The 22,158-nt window shown below is 37.5% G+C and overlaps 3 long non-coding RNA genes across 3 annotated transcripts in view; all 3 read right to left on the bottom strand.

Moving 5' to 3' along the window:
• Nucleotides 1-127: 127 nt before the first annotated feature.
• On the bottom strand, nt 128-2,388 carry LOC147846168 (uncharacterized). The gene is made up of 3 exons (XR_015478063.1): nt 2,134-2,388; nt 1,864-1,918; nt 128-1,026 (listed from the first exon to the last, which is right to left on the bottom strand). It is a non-coding gene; the product is annotated as an uncharacterized LOC147846168 (long non-coding RNA).
• A 4,057-nt stretch (nt 2,389-6,445) lies between these two features.
• LOC147846169 (uncharacterized) lies at nt 6,446-8,842 on the bottom strand. Its single transcript, XR_015478064.1, has 3 exons — nt 8,567-8,842; nt 8,287-8,341; nt 6,446-7,323 (listed from the first exon to the last, which is right to left on the bottom strand). It is a non-coding gene; the product is annotated as an uncharacterized LOC147846169 (long non-coding RNA).
• Nucleotides 8,843-16,645: 7,803 nt separating this feature from the next.
• The window catches only part of si:dkey-33c14.3, a gene marked incomplete in the record, with an annotated part of 11,875 nt that continues 6,362 nt past the window's right edge, over nt 16,646-22,158 (bottom strand). Inside the window, 2 exon segments of the long non-coding RNA NR_111927.1 lie at nt 16,646-17,232; nt 18,547-18,603. This is a non-coding gene — a long non-coding RNA (si:dkey-33c14.3).

The raw sequence follows: 22,158 nt of genomic DNA on the forward strand, positions 1-22,158 counted from the left end.
TACAATACAGTGTGTGCAGTCATATATTCTGTCTTTCAGTAGAGATATTATATCAGACACTTGCTTTGTTTACCAGATAAAGTGGATCTGACTGGATTTGCATTGTACACATTAAATACAAGTTAAAAAGGTTTGACTAAAGGCAAAACACCAATAGAACATTTATTCAAAATCAACAATCAATAAAAAGTACAAGAGAGATTCAAAAGATTAATCCATTTAGAATAATAGAAATTAATGCATAAAAGAGTGTTGCATCATCCGTCACAGCAAATATCAGACATATTAAATGAAGGATGTTCATAAACTAGAAAGCATTGCAGAGGAATAAATATATACAGATGAAGTCAGAGTTATTCACCCCCTTTAGTTTTTTTTTTCTGTTTTAATTATTTCCCAAATGATGTTGAACAGATTGAGGAAATGTTCACAGTGTGTCTGATAATATTTGTTCTTCTGGAGAAAGTCTGATTTGTTTTACTTCGGCTTGAATAAAAGCAGTTTTTAATTTTTTATGAACCATTTTAAGCTCAATATTATTAGCCCCTTGAAACTAGATTTGCTTTCAATAGTCTCCAGAACAAACCACTGTTATACAATGACTTGCCTAATTACCCTAACTTTACCCTAATTACCCTAGTGAAGCCTTTACATGTCACTTTAAGCTGTATAGAAGTGTCTTGAAGAATATCTAGTCTAATATTATGTGCTGTCATCATGACAAAGAGAGAATAAATCAGTGATTAGAGATGAGTTATTAACACTGTTATGATTAGAGATGTGTGGAGAAATCTGCTCTCTGATAAACAGAAACTGGGGGAAAAATACAGGGGGAGAATAACTCTGACTTCAGCTGTAGATGTTATACAGAGGCATTATATCTAATCTATATCTAAAGCTGTGTTGTTCTGTACAGTTGTGATGGTCGTCATGATGACGTCTGCTTATAGTGTTCCTGACAGGAGCTGAACTCATCTTAGCTGTTGTGTTGTGTCCAGAAACCCTTTACTCAGCACAGATTGATCACTTGAGGAGGGAAAAGAGTGAACATTAATAATAATCATGTTTCTTACGCTTCTAAAACACATGAAAAACTGTGTTACTGAAAATAATGACAAATACTGTGAATTTCCATCTGTTTCCAAGAGAATATAGACGATCATTTGTAGAGCATTTAAACACGTCAGGTTATGAAGCAGTTATATTCACTTAAACAAGAGTTTATAGGAGAACACCATGAACAGAAACATCATTACATTTAAATGAGGCATTAATGAAAATATTTAATGACAAACTGCAAAATATAGAGCAGGAAAATAAGGGTTGAAGACATTGCCGTGTGTTTTCCTGGCCATAATATCTCTAACGGAGCTGTTGACATCAACTGAAGCAGATTTTGATAAAAACCCAAACAAGACAAACATGAAACAAAAAGAATCTGAACAAGTGGAATGACAGAAGGAGAAAGTGTTTATAAAATATATTAATGACGACAGCTTAAAGACGCCTCTCATATGGAGAGTGAAGCCTCATGCAGTGCTCAACAGACGTCAGAGTGTGAGAATCTCGATAATTCTGTGGGTCTCGTCTGTCAAATCTGAGCTGTATTCTGTTTTCTCTATTGGATTCGGTTCAGGTGATTGGCTGGGCCATTCTACAGCTTGATTTTCTTTCTCTGAAAGCATCTGAGAGTCTCCTCGGCTGTGTTTTGGATTAAAAATGTATCTATGCCCACCTATAATTTCACGTCAACAGCACCTTTAGAAATCTGTTTTCTGAGAAAAGTATCTGAGAGTCGTATCACACACTGAACTGCACTACATATATAGAGAACATCGAGCAGCTTATATGTTAATCACTTACTGCTCGGGATCCTCCTGCTCAGCGTCTGCTCAGCTCCTCCAGTTATTCGTCATCGCTAAAGACAGAAGCATATTATCAGACACACAAAGAGATGCTTTACATGCTAGTCCAGAGTGTTTGTCAGATGTCACTGTAAAACTGTCGGCTTTTCTATGGTGAAGTCGCATAAGCATGATCAGTCTCCTCTAAAACATCTCACAGACATATAGAGAAAAGCAAAACCTGTTACAACTATCCCACATTCTCCTGAAATGAAATAAAGTTACTCACCTGCCAAACCAACGGCGAAAAAGGTAACGGCCACCTTTTTTGAGGACTGCTTCCTGGAGTTTCTCTTTATTGTTTTCAGTGGCTGCACTTGCTATGTTTGCAACTTTGCCTAAGAAGTTATCAGAGTCTTGTTTTTTTTTGCATTTGCTCTTCAAACGCCATATTTTCATGCAAGTGTCAAATACTTTGTCGTCGTCAGAACTCATGGTTTGTTCAGGAGCTGTAAGTGGTCTGTTTGAATGGCTGAGCTGGTTTGGAAGTCTTCTCCAATCTCGTGGAGTATTTATCTGGATGACCTGAATGTGATTTGCATGTAAGGGGAACTGAAAATGCATGTAAAGACGTGTCTGCCCAATGATCCCTTCCCCAGAAAATACTTTCCAAAAATTACTGTATGTGTGTCTGCTGAAAAACACAACTCCATCACATTATTAACCCTCATGCTCCTGTATGAACAGATAAGATTGTCGATATGAGAGGATGAACTGATCATGATTTCACTGTTCAACACAACAGACCCTTGAGATAAGACTGTCTCGAACGCCCCATCACAAAGTGGCATTTATCATCATTTGACAACAGAAACACAACAACAGCTGACCGACAACCACAGCCTCAGATCAAATCAACACCAAATAAAGGACATTACTTTATTTTTCCCCAAGTTTCTGTTTAACACATCTCTAATCATTCATTCATTCATTTCTTTTCGGCTTAGTCCCTTTATTAATCCGGGATCGCCACAGTGGAATGAACCACCAACTTATCCAGCAAGTTTTAATGCAGCGGATGCCCTTCCAGCCGCAACCCATCTCTGGTAAACATCCACACACACATTCACACACACACACACACTACGGACAATTAAGCCTACCCAATTCACCTGTACCGCATGTATTTGGACTGTGGGGAAAACCGGAGCACCCGAAGGAAACCCACGCGAACGCAGGGAGAACATGCAAACTCCACACAGAAACGCCAACTGAGCCGAGGATCGAACCAGCAACCTTCTTGCTGTGAGGCGAACGTGCTGCCCACTGCGCCACTGCGTCACCATCTCTAATCATAACAGTGTTAATAACTGAAAGCTACAGGTGAGCTATTATTGAAAAGTGGAATTTATGTAACGTCTCTAAAGCTTCTGAAAACAAAGAACACAGCATACGCTAATAATGTTAATGTATAGCAGGTCATTTATTAGGTATCTGTACTGTATATGACATGGGCCTGCTGGGTAGAACAGTTCTGCAGTGGTGTACATGTGTCAAATTTTCAAAAAATAAACAATAAATAAAAAATATCCTACATCATAATAATTATCATTAATATTAACATTATTATTAAAGTAGGATTTAAAAAATGTCCTAATAAATAAAAAAATATTAAATTAAATTTCTTAGTAAATCGCCTAATTATTTATTTATTTATTAGAAGTATATATGAGATTTGAATACGTGTTAGCTTTTGTAAGTGATTTGATGTTTTAGAATCAATAATATTAGTAAAGGTAACATATGTGGCATTTACATATATTTCAGTTCATGTGGAAAGCGAGTGCATGCTTATACCCAAACTAATATTGGATTATTTTAAATGTGTGTGTGTGTGTGTGTGCCCACATGTACGTATGTGTGTGTGTGTGTGTGTGTGTGTGTGTGTGTGTGTGTGTGTGTGTGTGTGTAAAACAATATCATCTGCACAGAGTAATGATGTGGTTCTTCTCTACAGAAGTTGTTCCTCCACCTTGTTTAGAGCGTCATTATAGGAGTTTTACATTATAACTAATGTGGTTCAAGCGATGGATCTGTGACAGAGACTCTAGGGGTTTAGGGAAACACTCGTCACTACATCGCTCTTTTCCTAAATGATGCATCGTACTGTGATAGTTCAGCCGTGAGTTACGCCGTTGATCAGGAAACACACTCCAGTATGTTAACCCACACCTGAAATCTCTGCTATTAACCCATCCAAGTGCATAAACACACACACACACACACACACACACACACACACACACACACACACACACACACACACACACACACACACACACTCATATAAAGGTACATCAGTGTTGGGCGACGGCGTCTTCATGACAGCATCTATGACAGTCAACATGAGAGGAAAGTGAAGTGATTTATGAATAATCTCCATATGAACACATGAATCCTCAGTTAAAGCGTGTGCAGCTCATAAACATTGATGATTCAGTTCTATAACACAAAACACCTACACTAAACTCCTGGTGTTGTCACTCCACATGTTTAAGGCCTGTTAATGAACACTCGGTGAGCACATGTGACACTGTTGAGTACAGACTGTCTTGTCACTGTGCTGCTGCCTTCATATATCAGGTTTGTGGTGTTGGTGAAGGTGTAATATTGTATATGCAGCTTTTCAAAACCAACATCTTCCCCATGCTGCAGATCAAGTCCTTACAGGTGCAAACTGCAGTGCTATACATGTGTTTCTTTGCCTTAAGGTACACTTCTGCTCATGAAACGTGCTGCTCCCCGTGACAGGAGTGTGTGTCTTCTGTGGTACAGCTTTGAACCTTGTTTTTTCTGAGTGTCGAGGATCTGATAACAGCTATAACTAGAACAGTAAAGTTCATAGACAAACTATATAGCGGTTCGAGAAAGCCTCGTCTGAAAGCCTGAAGTAGTTTTCACAAAGTGTGAAACAGTCACACACATAATCACACACACACACACACACACACACACACACACGCACACACACACACTCACACACTCACACACACACACACACACACACACACGCACACACACACACACACACTCACACACTCACACACACACACACACACGCACACACACACACTCACACACTCACACACACACACACACACACACACACACACACACACACACACACACTCACACACACACACACACACACACACACGCACACACACACACTCACACACTCACACACCATGTTTCTATGGTTTGGGATATTTCTTGCTTGGCATGTAAATTGGGGGTTCTGAAAGGTTGCTAGGGTGTTTCTAGGTGGTTGCTATGGTGTTCTGAGTGGTTGCTAGGCTACTGCTAGAGTGCTTTGACTGGTTGTTAAGGTGTCGCTAGGGGGTTGTTAAGGTGTTCATTAAAGTGTTGCTAGGTGGTTGCCAAGGTGTTCTGAGTGGTTGCTAGGCAGTTGCTATGGTGTTCTGAGTGGCTGCTAGGCAGTTGTTTAGGCGTTGCGAGGTGGTTACTAAGTGTTGCTAAGGAATTGCTAGACGGGTTGCTAGAGTGTTTTAAGTGGTTGCTAGGTGGTTGCTCAGATGTTGCTAGGCGGTTGCTAGAGTGTTGCTAAGGCATTGCTAGGTGTAAGGTGTTCTAGGCCATTGCTAAAATGTTTCTAGGTGGTTGCTAGGGTGTTCTGAGTGGTTGCTAAGGTGTTTCTAGGTGGTTGCTAGGGTGTTCTTAGTAGTTGCTATGTAGTCACTAAGTTGTTGCTAGGCAGTTGCTAAGACATTGCTAGGCGGTTGCTAAGGTGTTTCTAGACTGTTTCTAAGGTGTTCTGAGTGGTTGCTCAGGTGTTGCTAGGCGGTTGCTAGGGTGTTGCTAAGGTGTTGCTAGGTGGTTGCTAAGGTGTTGCTAAGTGATTGCTAAGATGTTGCTAGGTGGTTGCTAAGGTGTTGCTATGTGGTTGCCAGGGTGTTCTGAGTGGTTGCTAGGCAGTAGTTAAGGCATTGCTAGGTGGTTGTTAAGGTGTTGCTAGGCGGTTGCTATGGTATTGTAGGTCGTTGCTATGGTGTTGCTAGATGGTTGCTAGGGTGTTCTGAGTGGTTGCTAGGTCGTTGCTAAGGTGCTGCTAGGTGGTTGCTTCAGTGTTGCTAGGCAGTTAGTAACATAAATTAGCATGGTTCTAGTATGAATTAGTATGTTGTTAGCAATAGCAACCAGGAGTTATGGTGAGGATGTAGGGAAGACAGTTAATCCACATTGCTGAACAGTTCATGTGTTCATTTTGTTCAGCTTGTTTTAGATGGATTTGTTGGTTGTGGTCATATCTAGACTCACATCTCCACAGATTTGAGCTCATCATTGATTCAGTTTATTGACGTGTGTAAATGTGTGTACATCTATATTTATTCAGTTTTTACATTAATTACAGTAATATTATTGACTAATGTGTGAATGTTCATCTGATTTATGTACAATACAGTGTGTGCAGTCATATATTCTGTCTTTCAGTAGAGATATTATATCAGACACTTGCTTTGTTTACCAGATAAAGTGGATCTGACTGGATTTGCATTAAATACAAGTTAAAAAGGTTTGACTAAGGCAAAACACCAATAGAACATTTATTCAAAATCAACAATCAATAAAAAGTACAAGAGAGATTCAAAAGATTAATCCATTTAGAATAATAGAAATTAATGCATAAAAGAGTGTTGCATCATCCGTCACAGCAAATATCAGACATATTAAATGAAGGATGTTCATAAACTAGAAAGCATTGCAGAGGAATAAATATATACAGATGAAGTCAGAATTATTCACCCCCTTTAGTTTTTTTTTTCTGTTTTAATTATTTCCCAGATGATGTTGAACAGATTGAGGAAATGTTCACAGTGTGTCTGATAATATTTGTTCTTCTGGAGAAAGTCTGATTTGTTTTATTTCGGCTTGAATAAAAGCAGTTTTTAATTTTTTATGAACCATTTTAAGCTCAATATTATTAGCCTCTTTAAGCTAGATTTGTTCTCGATAGTCTCCAGAACAAACCACTGTTATACAATGACTTGCCTAATTACCCTAACTTTACCCTAATTACCCTAGTGAAGCCTTTACATGTCACTTTAAGCTGTATAGAAGTGTCTTGAAGAATATCTAGTCTAATATTATTTACTGTCATCATGACAAAGAGGAAATAAATCAGTGATTAGAGATGAGTTATTAACACTGTTATGATTAGAGATGTGTGGAGAAATCTGCTCTCTGATAAACAGAAACTGGGGAAAATAAACAGGGGGTGAATAACTCTGACTTCATATATTATATAGACGCATTCTAGAAGACGGCTGAAGCTGTGTTATTCTGTACAGTTGTGATGGTCGTCATGATGACGTCTGCTTATAGTGTTCCTGACAGGAGCTGAACTCATCTTAGCTGTTGTGTTGTGTCCAGAAACCCTTTACTCAGCACAGATTGATCACTTGAGGAGGGAAAAGAGTGAACATTAATAATAATCATGTTTCTGACACCATGAACACCATGAACAGAAACATCATTACATTTAAATGAGGCATTAATGAAAATATTTAATGACAAACTGCAAAATATAGAGCAGGAAAATAAGGGTTGAAGACATTGCCGTGTGTTTTCCTGGCCATAATATCTCTAACGGAGCTGTTGACATCAACTGAAGCAGATTTTGATAAAAACCCAAACAAGACAAACATGAAACAAAAAGAATCTGAAAAAGTGGAATGACAGAAGGAGAAAGTGTTTATAAAATATATTAATGACGACAGCTTAAAGACGCCTCTCATATGGAGAGTGAAGCCTCATGCAGTGCTCAACAGACGTCAGAGTGTGAGAATCTCGATAATTCTGTGGGTCTCGTCTGTCAAATCTGAGCTGTATTCTGTTTTCTCTATTGGGGTATGACTTTAGTCAGATTAAGGTGATCAAAAATGGCTGGAGCTTATGTAGACCTACAGTTGAACATTGATGTTTACCTGAATAAACACTGAGTAAACACGAGCACCTCTTACTGAACATCATCTATTTTCATCATAGAACAGTTCCTCCAACAGTTTGTGATGCATTTTGGAAACAGGAGATAGCCCCTGCTCTAATGCGCCACCTGGCTGGAGAAACCCGTTCTCAGAGACGTACTTTAGTCATTATTTGGGTCGCACACATATTCTGAATGCCTTCGGCAGAATTCAGAGGAGTCGTTTCAATCTGGATTAATTCCGAGATTACAGTGAGATTAATCTAGATTAAAAATGTATCTATGCCCACCTATAATTTCACGTCAACAGCACCTTTAGAAATCTGTTTTCTGAGAAAAGTATCTGAGAGTCGTATCACACACTCCATGATTAAACTGCAGGCACCTGAACTACATATGGAGAAGAACATCGAGCAGCTTAATATGTTAATCACTTACCGCTCGGGATCCTCCTGCTCAGCGTCTGCTCAGCTCCTCCAGTTATTCGTCATCGCTAAAGACAGAAGCATATTATCAGACACACAAAGAGCATTTATAAAGTTATCTACATGCTAGTCCAGAGTGTTTGTCAGATGTCACTGTAAAACTGTCGGCTTTTCTATGGTGAAGTCACATAAGCATGATAAGTCTCCTCTAAAACATCTCACAGACATATAGAGAAAAGCAAAACCTGTTACAACTATCCCACATTCTCCTGAAATGAAATAAAGTTACTCACCCGGATAAACAATTGCAAAGGAAAATGCAAAAATAATGGAGGTAATCTCCCAAATCGCAGCAATCGTCTTCAGCGGCAGCATCTGCCAAGTCTGCAGCGGTGTCAGCGATGTCATCAGAGAACTCAAGTTTTGCATGTATTTTATTGTGTTTATCCTTTTTATGACACTTGCATTTGCATTTCGTATGGCAATATTCCATGCAAGTGTCACATCCAGCGTTGCCCATGGTTTGTTCAGGAGCTGTAAGTGGTCTGTTTGAATGGCTGAGCTGGTTTGGAAGTCTTCTCCAATTGGGTTTAACTGGATGACCTGAATGAGATTTGCATGTAAGGGGAACTGAAAATGCATGTAAAGACGTGTCTGCCCAATGATCCCTTCCCCAGAAAATACTTTCCAAGAATTACTGTATGTGTGTCTGCTGAAAAACACAACTCCATCACATTATTAACCCTCATGCTCCTGTATGAACAGATAAGATTGTGGATATGAGAGGATGAACTGATCATGATTTCACTGTTCAACACAACAGACCCTTGAGATAAGACTGTCTCGAACGCCCCATCACAAAGTGGCATTTATCATCATTTGACAACAGAAACACAACAACAGCTGACCGACAACCACAGCCTCAGATCAAATCAACACCAAATAAAGGATATAGTGTATATGCAGAGCTAGTGTTTTTCCCATACTGATAAACTTCCGGTGAGCTGTTATTGTGAACTTTTTCTTATTTTATACGGTTCCTTTTACAGCATCAATGTTGTAATGTCATTAAAATACATTCAGTTAAATAAACTTTGGCATTCATTTAGTAGTTCAAGTGTAAAACGAGACAAAAAGCTTGCACGTACCCGTCAGAATCGCAGAAGCGCCATTGAATATACTGGGGTAAAATAAATGCTCATATTATGAAGACATGGCGGGGGAAATGTAGTGTAATGCAGGGCTTCTTGTACAATCTGAGACCCACTTTAAATCGGATATCACTCAGCCAGTGGAGATTGCTGATTTTTAAAAAAAAACAGACCTTAAACGCACCGGATTTTGCATTGGCATTCAATTCGCCGAAAGCACTTAACCCAGGTTACTGGCAAATTAAAAGTCCTATTAGCATGCTTCGGCATATTAAAGGTCCCCTGTCTGGATCTACAGCTGAAGTCAGAGTTATTCACCTCTTGTTTATTTTCCCCCAGTGTCTGTTTATCAGAGAGCAGATTTCTCCAGCACATCTCTAATCATAACAGTGTTAATAACTCATCTCTAATCACTGATTTATTTCCTCTTTGTCATGATGACAGTAAATAATATTAGACTAGATATTCTTCAAGACACTTCTATACAGCTTAAAGTGACATGTAAAGGCTTCACTAGGGTAATTAGGGTAAAGTTAGGGTAATTAGGCAAGTCATTGTATAACAGTGGTTTGTTCTGGAGACTATTGAAAGCAAATCTAGCTTAAAGGGGCTAATAATATTGAGCTTAAATGGTGTTTAAGAAAATCATAACTGCTTTTATTCTAGCCGAAATAAAACTAATCAGACTTTCTCCAGAAGAACAAATATTATCAGACACACTGTGAACATTTCCTCAATCTGTTCAACATCATTTGGGAAATAATTAAAGAAGTGAAAATAATACAAATGTTGACTTTATCTGTACTGAGGCACAGCTGAATATGAAGAGTTCAGTACAGAAGACAAAACCTTGAGGGTAAAATTCCAGACTGTCATGTTGAAGTGAAGTGAGTGTTGTCCTGGAGTGTTTCCCAAAACCATTGTTAGCCAACTAGGGTCACAAGTTCCGTCGTTACAAACACAGTTTGTTGATTTGCCGTTTCCCAAATCCATCTCCAGCTCCAACAAACATTCGCAAACTGCGTCACAAACTTGAGCACTTACATTGATGTCGTTGTGAACACAGCCTCATGGTGAAAGCTACAGGTGAGCTATTATTGAAAAGCAGAATTTATGTAACGTCTCTAAAGCTTCTGGAAACAAAGAACACAGCAAACGCTAATAATGTTAATGTATAGCAGGTCATTTATTAAGTATCTGTACTGTATATGACATGGGCCTGCTGGGTAGAACAGTTCTGCAGTGGTGTACATGTGTCAAACTGTAAAAGTAGACTTTTCTAAAAATAAACACTAAATAAACAATATCCTACATCATAATAATCAGCATTAATATTAATAATATTAAAGTTGTATTAGCAAAATTTCCTAATAAAAATAATTATTAAATTTAATTTCTTAATAAATCGCCTCATTATTTATTTATTTACATGATTTATATTTGAAATTGTAATAGTGTCAGCTTTTGTAAGTGACTTTAATGTTTTAGAATATAATATTATATAATATTATTATTATTATTAAAGTAGGATTTAAAAAGTTTCCTAATAAAAAAATATTAAATTTAATTTCTTAATAAATCACCTCATTATTCCATTATTTATATGATTTATATGAGATTAGAATAGTGTTGGCTTTTGTAAGTGATTGTATGTTTTAGAATTGAATATTTAATGTTCTCTATAATATCAGTAAAGGAAACACAGACTCTATATGTGCCGTTTACATATATTTTAGTTCAAGAGTTCACACTTAGCCAATGATCTATCAAAGCTTGTTTGGCATGCTGTCCCGGGAGAGAGCCCCGAGCTCAAGGGATCCTCGAGCCCGGGGCTCCCCCCCGTTCGCAGAGCTGGAGGGGAGCCTGAGCTCAGTGGATCTCAGAACTCCCCGACAGCGATAGCTAAGGGAACATCTGAGAAGGGGCTAGAGCATGCATGGTTCTTGAGCGTGATGTATGTCTTTAGATGGTGGGAGGAAACCGGAGAGCCCGGGGAAAACCCACGCGAACACGGGGAGAACATACGAACTCATCACAGAAACTCCCACCGGCTAGGCGAAACTAGGCCAGTGGTGTTCTTGCTGTGAGGCTCTCAGTGCTAACCACTGGGCCACCGTGCCGCCCAATCAAATGTCAAGGAGGAGAATAGGGGAGGAAGGGGGGTTTCTTCCAAACGAAGATAATGTGGACTGAAAACTGCGGTTCTTTATAGTAGCTTAAGGCTCATATGATTGGAAGATAATGATTAGCTAATACGAGACCGGCCGTGATAAATCATAAGCACGTGATCCTCTCGAAATTAGTTTATAAACAAACTTCACTTAATATGGAAAGTGAGTGCATGCTTATACCCAAACTAATATTGATTGGATTATTTTAAGTGTGTGTGTGTGTGTGTGTGTGTGTGTGTGTGTGTGTGTGTGTGTGCCCACATGTACGTATGTGTGTATGTGTGTGTGTGTGTGTGTGTGTGTGTGTGTGTGTGTGTGTGTGTGTGTGTGTGTGTGTGTGTAAAACAATATCATCTGCACAGAGTAATGATGTGGTTCTTCTCTACAGAAGTTGTTCCTCCACCTTGTTTAGAGCGTCATTATAGGAGTTTTACATTATAACTAATGTGGTTCAAGCGATGGATCTGTGACAGAGACTCTAGGGGTTTAGGGAAACACTCGTCACTACATCGCTCTTTTCCTAAATGATGCATCGTACTGTGATAGTTCAGCCGTGAGTTACGCCGTTGATCAGGAAACACACTCCAGTATGTTAACCCACACCTGAAATCTCTGCTATTAACCCATCCAAGTGCATAAACACACACACACACACACACACACACACACACACACACACACACACACACACACACACACTCATATAAAGGTACATCAGTGTTGGGCGACGGCGTCTTCATGACAGCATCTATGACAGTCAACATGAGAGGAAAGTGAAGTGATTTATGAATAATCTCCATATGAACACATGAATCCTCAGTTAAAGCGTGTGCAGCTCATAAACATTGATGATTCAGTTCTATAACACAAAACACCTACACTAAACTCCTGGTGTTGTCACTCCACATGTTTAAGGCCTGTTAATGAACACTCGGTGAGCACATGTGACACTGTTGAGTACAGACTGTCTTGTCACTGTGCTGCTGCCTTCATATATCAGGTTTGTGGTGTTGGTGAAGGTGTAATATTGTATATGCAGCTTTTCAAAACCAACATCTTCCCCATGCTGCAGATCAAGTCCTTACAGGTGCAAACTGCAGTGCTATACATGTGTTTCTTTGCCTTAAGGTACACTTCTGCTCATGAAACGTGCTGCTCCCCGTGACAGGAGTGTGTGTCTTCTGTGGTACAGCTTTGAACCTTGTTTTTTCTGAGTGTCGAGGATCTGATAACAGCTATAACTAGAACAGTAAAGTTCATAGACAAACTATATAGCGGTTCGAGAAAGCCTCGTCTGAAAGCCTGAAGTAGTTTTCACAAAGTTTGAAACAGTCACACACACACACACACACACACACACACACACACACACACACTCACACACCATGTTTCTTGCTTGGCATGTAGATTGGGGGTTCTGAATGGTTGCCAGGGTGTTCCGAGTGGTTGCTAGGTGGCTGCTAGAGCATTTTGACTGGTTGTTAAGGTGTCGCTAGGTGGTTGTTACGGTGTTTATTAAAGTGTTGCTAGGTGGTTGCTAAGGTGTTATGAGTGGTTACTAGGTGGTTGCTATGGTGTTCTGAGTGGCTGCTAGGCAGTTGCTAAGGCGTTGCAAGGTGATTGCTAAGGTGATGCTAGGCAGTTGCTAAGGCATTGCTAGGTGGTTGTTAAGGTGTTGCTAGGTGGTTGCTAGGCTGTTCTGATTGACTGCTAGGCAGTTGCTAAAGCATTGCTAGACAGTGATTAAGGCTTGCTAGGTGTTGTTAAGGTGTTGCTAGACGGGTTGCTAGAGTGTTTTGAGCGGTTGCTAGGTGGTTGCTCAGATGTTGCTAGGCGGTTGCTAGAGTGTTGCTAAGGCATTGCTAGGTGTAAGGTGTTCTAGGTCAGTGGTTCTAAAACCTTTTTCACCAAGTACCACCTCAGAAAAAAATTGTCTCTCCAAGTACCACCATAATGACCAGCGTTAAAATATAGTGTCGTAGGCCTAATTAAGCAGCTACAGCTGTGCACAGTTTAAAAGCGAGGCAGATTAATTCCTATGATTAAGAATATGTATTATTGTCAGTCACTTTAAACATTTTAAATAGTCTGAACATCAACTGTGCTTGCAGATAAAAAAAATAAAAAAACACGTTTAAATTAAAATGTTCTTTCAAAATTTCTGTAATAAATGACGCTGTTCTTAAAAAGTAAAAAGAAAACTGCAGTACTTAAATCTAAAGTAGTCAAAGTAGCCTGTTCATCAAAAGCTGGAAATGTTGCTTTTACCTCATAAATATTGGCTATATGTCATATTCATACACTTTCTGACAAATCTTGAAATATATGTTAAATATGACAGGGTTCATACAGGCACAGCCTAATGAAAATCAAGGACTTTTAAGCACTTTTTCCAGCACTTATTTTTTATTTTCAAGACTGGCATGCTATGTATTGAACACCTGAAATGTGTTCTCAGCAACCCATTAAACATTGCGTAGTAATTGATACAAAGAAAACAATGAATAATAATAACAATATTTATTAATCATGTATTAATAATATAATAAACCTGCAATAAATTCTTGAGAAATGTTTTTAGTACTCAAGTAAAAATATTATTACACTGCTAAAATAATACAAATGTTAGTAAATAATACTAATATTAGGTAAAAAAGTACTCTTTTAAAAAGTACTAGTTGATTACTTTAAAAATAAATCAGATTTTCATTATGAAGTCACTTTTTTTTTTTAAGTGTAAACCTGATTGAATGGTTTAATTGCTTAAATCTCAAAGCTACATGTACAGGGATTTGCACTAACAAAGGAGGTATGGTCGATTTTTCCTTTCATGACAATTAATCTTTTTCAATAGCACTGGCAAAACTACCACATAATCTTTAAGGCCATGGAGACACTTTTTACCCATTTTAAACAATATTTTTAAGCTTTGAAAGGTTTAATTAAAGTATATGATGAAAAGATTTAAATTTGGCATTTTATTTACATATTTTATATATATATATTTTTTACAATATGGCAAATGTGTTTCTTAAATAGCTGCACATCACATGGAGATTTTATTTTACACTTGATCTGAAATAAAATAATCTTGATCTTGATCTAAAATAATTTTACAAAAAAGACAAGTACACTGTCAGTAATAAGATAATAAAACAAATGACCTCTATTTACTTGAGGTATTTGAAATATGACAATACATTTATCAAAGCAGTGCTTTAAGAGCCTTATTGTTAAATTTGACCTGTAATGCTTTAAGACAGATCAGAATACAGCTGAATGTGTAAATCACACAAATACCTCATCCAGAAACATTTCCAGCATAATTATTTTATCGCAAAGAAATAAAAAAAGTTCCACCTTTGCTAAAAGTAAGTTTCACTTCACAACACAGCCAAATAAGAAGACCATTAGCATTGTCATCAATCATGCATTGATCTATTTCTAAATACTTGATAACTTTGAATACTTATGTCTAAATTTAGTAAAGGAGCAAAGATAAATAATGACTACTTTAATAGCGAAGTGATGAGCACAGACGCGATCATGAGAGAGAGGGGTCTGGCTGCAGGCCTGGTGCAGTGCAATCTGAGCTGCATCCAATGCTTTTTAGGGCTCACCTAACCCCACCCCTAACCCTACCCATCACAGTGACGTCACTCGTTACATTTGGGTGCATTGTGTTTGACATTGCATCGCTGAGTGATGCAACCTCAGCTTGCATCACAAAGGCTGCATCCAGATCCTATTGTCATGAGAGGACTTGCAAATTAATCGAAAAATGCCTATTTTAGAGCTTGCATATCTGTTTTAGCGATTTGCGAACATGACTGCGCTCTCATGTTAAAACAAGCTGCAGGATAAAGCAATCGCCACATTTGCAGAAATGAGTAGTTGCGCAATACCTTCATTCCCGTGCCGCCATTCAGACTGTATAGAGGAGTGACAGGTCAGAGGCGAGTCGACTCGCTGTCAGAGAGCGAAGCGTATGTAGATAATCGAATAGACAGGAAATGTCCGCGGTTTCATTACTCTGCTGGACATCTCGATAGTGAAAACATCCGAGAAGCATTATTCCCACAAAACATTTGTTTTTCAGTTGTTTTTTCTGTCTCTGCAACTGATTTTCAGCAGCTTATGACACAATGCACTAAAATAAACACGCTAAGCACATCGCTGTGATCGTACGCTTCACAAAACAGCCAATGCTGATCACATCGATGTTAAAGTACGCATCAAAGGATTAAAAGTGTTAATTTACACAGCGGATGCCCTTCCAGCTGCAACCCAGTACTGGGAAACACCCATACACACTCATTCACACACACTTTTTAATGAAGTAAAGCAATAATGTGTGTTGTGTGGTTTTACCTGAGCCCAACTGAACCCACCTCCTCCAGTCTGGCCAGAGTGTGTAATATTTGTATTGAGTAAATGTGTGTACCCTCACTGGCCTCTAGGCATGGGCCGGTAGAAGATTCTGACGGTGTGATGATGACCTGGAATAAAAGTATCACGTATTGACGGTATTGTGATTATACTGCTCTAATAGATATTATCTTGAATGTCTGGGCTTCTGCAGGTTTCACCACATCAAATTTAAGACCATTTTAAGACCTTTATGAGACCATTAGCAACGAAATTTCAGACTTTCCCTTGGAAAAACACTAATAATTTTCAGTATTAACCAGTGGGGTTTATTTTACTTACACCATTACTATTAACATTCAGTTTTTATGCATGAAGCATGGAGAACTGTTGAACAGAAGTTATGGTGAGGATGTAGGGAAGACAGTTAATCCACATTGCTGAACAGTTCATGTGTTCATTTTGTTCAGCTTGTTTTAGATGGATTTGTTGGTTGTGGTCATATCTAGACTCACATCTCCACAGATTTGAGCTCATCATTGATTCAGTTTATTGACGTGTGTAAATGTGTGTACATCTATATTTATTCAGTTTTTACATTAATTACAGTAATATTATTGACTAATGTGTAAATGTTCATCTGGTTTATGTACAATACAGTGTGTGCAGTCATATATTCTGTCTTTCAGTAGAGATATTATATCAGACACTTGCTTTGTTTACCAGATAAAGTGGATCTGACTGGATTTGCATTGTAGACATTAAATACAAGTTAAAAAGGTTTGACTAAAGGCAAAACACCAATAGAACATTTATTCAAAATCAACAATCAATAAAAAGTACAAGAGAGATTCAAAAGATTAATCCATTTAGAATAATAGAAATTAATGCATAAAAGAGTGTTGCATCATCCGTCACAGCAAATATCAGACATATTAAATGAAGGATGTTCATAAACTAGAAAGCATTGCAGAGGAATAAATATATACAGATGAAGTCAGAGTTATGTTGAGTTATGTTATGATTAGAGATGTGTGGAGAAATCTGCTCTCTGTTAAACAGAAACTGGGGTAAAATAAACAGGGGGTGAATAACTCTGACTTCATATATTATATAGACGCATTCTAGAAGACGGCTGAAGCTGTGTTATTCTGTACAGTTGTGATGGTCGTCATGATGACGTCTGCTTATAGTGTTCCTGACAGGAGCTGAACTCATCTTAGCTGTTGTGTTGTGTCCAGAAACCCTTTACTCAGCACAGATTGATCACTTGAGGAGGGAAAAGAGTGAACATTAATAATAATCATGTTTCTGACACCATGAACACCATGAACAGAAACATCATTACATTTAAATGAGGCATTAATGAAAATATTTAATGACAAACTGCAAAATATAGAGCAGGAAAATAAGGGTTGAAGACATTGCCGTGTGTTTTCCTGGCCATAATATCTCTAACGGAGCTGTTGACATCAACTGAAGCAGATTTTGATAAAAACCCAAACAAGACAAACATGAAACAAAAAGAATCTGAAAAAGTGGAATGACAGAAGGAGAAAGTGTTTATAAAATATATTAATGACGACAGCTTAAAGACGCCTCTCATATGGAGAGTGAAGCCTCATGCAGTGCTCAACAGACGTCAGAGTGTGAGAATCTCGATAATTCTGTGGGTCTCGTCTGTCAAATCTGAGCTGTATTCTGTTATCTCTATTGGATTCGGATCAGGTGATTGGCTGGGCCATTCTACAGCTTGATTTTCTTTCTCTGAAAGCATCTGAGAGTCTCCTCGGCTGTGTTTTGGATCATTATCCTGCTGAAATGGTTTCATCCTCCTGCTGATGTAGATGTTGGACTGAAGCAGCTGATCTTCATTTACACTGAGGAAGGGCAGAGGAGTGCTGAAGAACTACTGAGAGATCTCAGCTGCTGTCTGGGCTTTCACTGCCCAAACACACCTGCCTTTCTTCGTGTGTTCAGTACTGTTTCACAGCGTCGTTTCATTACACACAACTTCATTTATAAACTCATTAGATTTGTTTTCTTTTTTTGCATTCAGTGAACATTTCAAGTAAGCAGTGATGACTTTAGTCAGATTAAGGTGATCAAAAATGGCTGGAGCTTATGTGGACCTACAGTTGAACATTGATGTTTACCTGAATAAACACTGAGTAAACACGAGCACCTCTTACTGAACATCATCTATTTTCATCATAGAACAGTTCCTCCAACAGTTTGTGATGCATTTTGGAAACAGGAGATAGCCCCTGCTCTAATGCGCCACCTGGCTGGAGAAACCCGTTCTCAGAGACGTACTTTAGTCATTATTTGGGTCGCACACATATTCTGAATGCCTTCATTAGAATTCAAACGAGCCGTTTTAATCTTGATTAACCCAGATTACAGTGAGATTAATCTAGATTAAAAATGTATCTATGCCCACCTATAATTTCAGCACCTTTAGAAATCTGTTTTCTGAGAAAAGTATCTGAGAGTCGTATCACACACTCCATGATTAAACTGCAGGCACCTGAACTACATATGGAGAAGAACATCGAGCAGCTTAATATGTTAATCACTTACCGCTCGGGATCCTCCTGCTCAGCGTCTGCTCAGCTCCTCCAGTTATTCGTCATCGCTAAAGACAGAAGCATATTATCAGACACACAAAGAGCATTTATAAAGTTATCTACATGCTAGTCCAGAGTGTTTGTCAGATGTCACTGTAAAACTGTCGGCTTTTCTATGGTGAAGTCGCATAAGCATGATAGGTCTCCTCTAAAACATCTCACAGACATATAGAGAAAAGCAAAACCTGTTACAACTATCCCACATTCTCCTGAAATGAAATAAAGTTACTCACTCGCAAATACAACGGCAAATGAAACAGCAAATTCGACGGAGGTGTTTTTCCCAATCGATTTCATCACCTTCAGCGTTGTCCCTAGAGCTCCTGGATTTCTGTTGTTTTTTATTGCGTTTATTCTTTTTGTCAGATCCATCATCGCCGTTCTCAGAACCCATGGCTTGTTTAAGAGCTGTAAGTGGTCTGTTTGAATGGCTGAGCTGGTTTGGAAGTCTTCTCCAATCTCGTGGAGTATTTATCTAGATGGCCGGAATGAGATTTGCATGTAAGGGGAACTGAAAATGCATGTAAAGACGTGTCTGCCCAATGATCCCTTCCCCAGAAAATACTTTCCAAGAATTACTGTATGTGTGTCTGCTGAAAAACACAACTCCATCACATTATTAACCCTCATGCTCCTGTATGAACAGATAAGATTGTGGATATGAGAGGATGAACTGATCATGATTTCACTGTTCAACACAACAGACCCTTGAGATAAGACTGTCTCGAACGCCCCATCACAAAGTGGCATTTATCATCATTTGACAACAGAAACACAACAACAGCTGACCGACAACCACAGCCTCAGATCAAATCAACACCAAATAAAGGACATTACTTGGTAACACTTTATAATAACTGCACACTATAAATCATTTATTAAGCATTAGCAAAAAGTGAATTCATTATCCGTTGAGCATTAACTCTACATTAATAAACGTTAGTAAGCAGTTTATAACTGCAGCTACAAATGCTCTATTCTTGACTAATAACCACATTTAAAATGTGCTTAATAATTGTATTTTCATACTTAGTTAATGATTTATTTTTCATTACTAAATTAAGTATCACATTATTTACAAACCATTTGTATTTAAGAGTAGTTGAGGGTTTTTAGAATCATTCAGAATGAGTTAGTAAATGATTAATAAACTATTGAAATCAACGTTTATATGTCTTATTATTCAGGCATATACTAATATTCAACTAATATGTTAATAAATGCTTCATGCAGTTTTGTGACCTTATCTAAAGTTAGGACTATTCATGCTTTATAAGTCCCTTATAAATGATAAATAAAGGCTCAGAATCAAATGAACTATAATCTTTGCAATCTTTTCTAAAATGTCAAATTACTGTATAGTTTAAACATTGCTGAATAACAGGAGTGTCAAAATACAACAAAACTGATAATAATTAAACAATGTAATAAAATGTAACGTTAAAACTCTACAGTGATTCTATTTTAGATCAGGTTGCAAAGATTTATTTTTCATTTAAAGTACAGTTTCATTTGTGTATCTTTAACTGAATAGGAATGGATAATGTCATTCTGCCTGTTTAGAATTTAACTGCGCTTTTATTTATCATTTATAAAGGATTTATAAAGCATGAATAGTCTTTACTTTAGATTAGGTCACAAAACTAGGTGAATCTGAGTTAATAAAGCATTTATTAACATACATATTAACCATTAATATATGCCTGAATAATAAGACATATAAATGTTGATTTCAATAGTTTATTAATCATTTACTAACTCATTCTGAATGATCCTAAAAACCCTCAACTACTCTTAAATACAAATGGTTTGTAAATAATGTGATACTTAATTTACTTAATTTACTAAGTATAAAAAATACAATTATTAAGCACATTTTAAATGTGGTTATTAGTCAAGAATAGAGCATTTGTAGCTGCAGTTATAAACTGCTTACTAACGTTTATTAATGTAGAGTTCATGCTCAACGGATAATGAATTCACTATTTGCTAATGCTTAATAAATGATTTATAGTGTGCAGTTATTATAAAGTGTTACCCATTACTTTTATTTTTCCCCCAGTTTCTGTTTATCAGAGAGCAGATTTCTCCACACATCTCTAATCATAACAGTGTTAATAACTCATCTCTAATCACTGATTTATTTTCTCTTTGTCATGATGACAGTAAATAATATTAGACTAGATATTCTTCAAGACACTTCTATACAGCTTAAAGTGACATGTAAAGGCTTCACTAGGGTAATTAGGGTAAAGTTAGGGTAATTAGGCAACTTATTGTATAACAGTGGTTTGTTCTGGAGACTATCGAAAGCAAATCTAGCTTAAAGAGGCTAATAATATTGAGCTTAAAATGGTTCATAAAAAATTAAAAACTGCTTTTATTCAAGCCGAAATAAAACAAATCAGACTTTCTCCAGAAGAACAAATATTATCAGACACACTGTGAACATTTCCTCAATCTGTTCAACATCATCTGGGAAATATTTAAAGAAGTGAAAAAATTACAAATGTTGACTTTATCTGTACTGAGGCACAGCTGAATATGAAGAGTTCAGTACAGAAGACAAAACCTTGAGGGTAAAATTCCAGACTGTCATGTTGAAGTGAAGTGAGTGTTGTCCTGGAGTGTTTCCCAAAACCATTGTTAGCCAACTAGGGTCACAAGTTCCGTCGTTACAAACACAGTTTGTTGATTTGCCGTTTCCCAAATCTGTCGCTCCAACAAACATTCGCAAACTGCGTCACAAACTTGAGCACTTACATTGATGTCGTTGTGAACACAGCCTCATGGTGAAAGCTACAGGTGAGCTATTATTGAAAAGCAGAATTTATGTAACGTCTCTAAAGCTTCTGGAAACAAAGAACACAGCATACGCTAATAATGTTAATGTATAGCAGGTCATTTATTAAGTATCTGTACTGTATATGACATGGGCCTGCTGGGTAGAACAGTTCTGCAGTGGTGTACATGTGTCAAACTGTAAAAGTAGACTTTTCTAAAAAATAAACACTAAATAAACAATATCCTACATCATAATAATCAGCATTAATATTAATATTATTATTAAAGTAGGATTTAAAAAGTTTCCTAATAAATAAAAAATATTAAATTTAATTACTTAGTAAAAGCCTCATTATTTATTTATTTATTTATTTATTAGAAGTATATATGAGATTTGAATACGTGTTAGCTTTTGTAAGTGATTTGATGTTTTAGAATCAATAATATTAGTAAAGATAACATATGTGGCATTTACATATATTTTAGTTCATGTGGAAAGCGAGTGCATGCTTATACCCAAACTAATATTGGATTATTTTAAATGTGTGTGTGTGTGTGTGTGTGTGTGTGTGTGTGTGTGTGTGTGTGTGTGTGTGTGTGTGTGTGTGTGTGTAAAACAATATCATCTGCACAGAGTAATGATGTGGTTCTTCTCTACAGAAGTTGTTCCTCCACCTTGTTTAGAGCGTCATTATAGGAGTTTTACATTATAACTAATGTGGTTCAAGCGATGGATCTGTGACAGAGACTCTAGGGGTTTAGGGAAACACTCGTCACTACA

This window comes from Danio rerio, chromosome 2, assembly GCF_052040795.2.
Source record: "Danio rerio strain M-AB ecotype USA chromosome 2, GRCz13ab, whole genome shotgun sequence".
In the NCBI taxonomy this organism is placed as follows: Eukaryota; Metazoa; Chordata; class Actinopteri; order Cypriniformes; family Danionidae; genus Danio; species Danio rerio.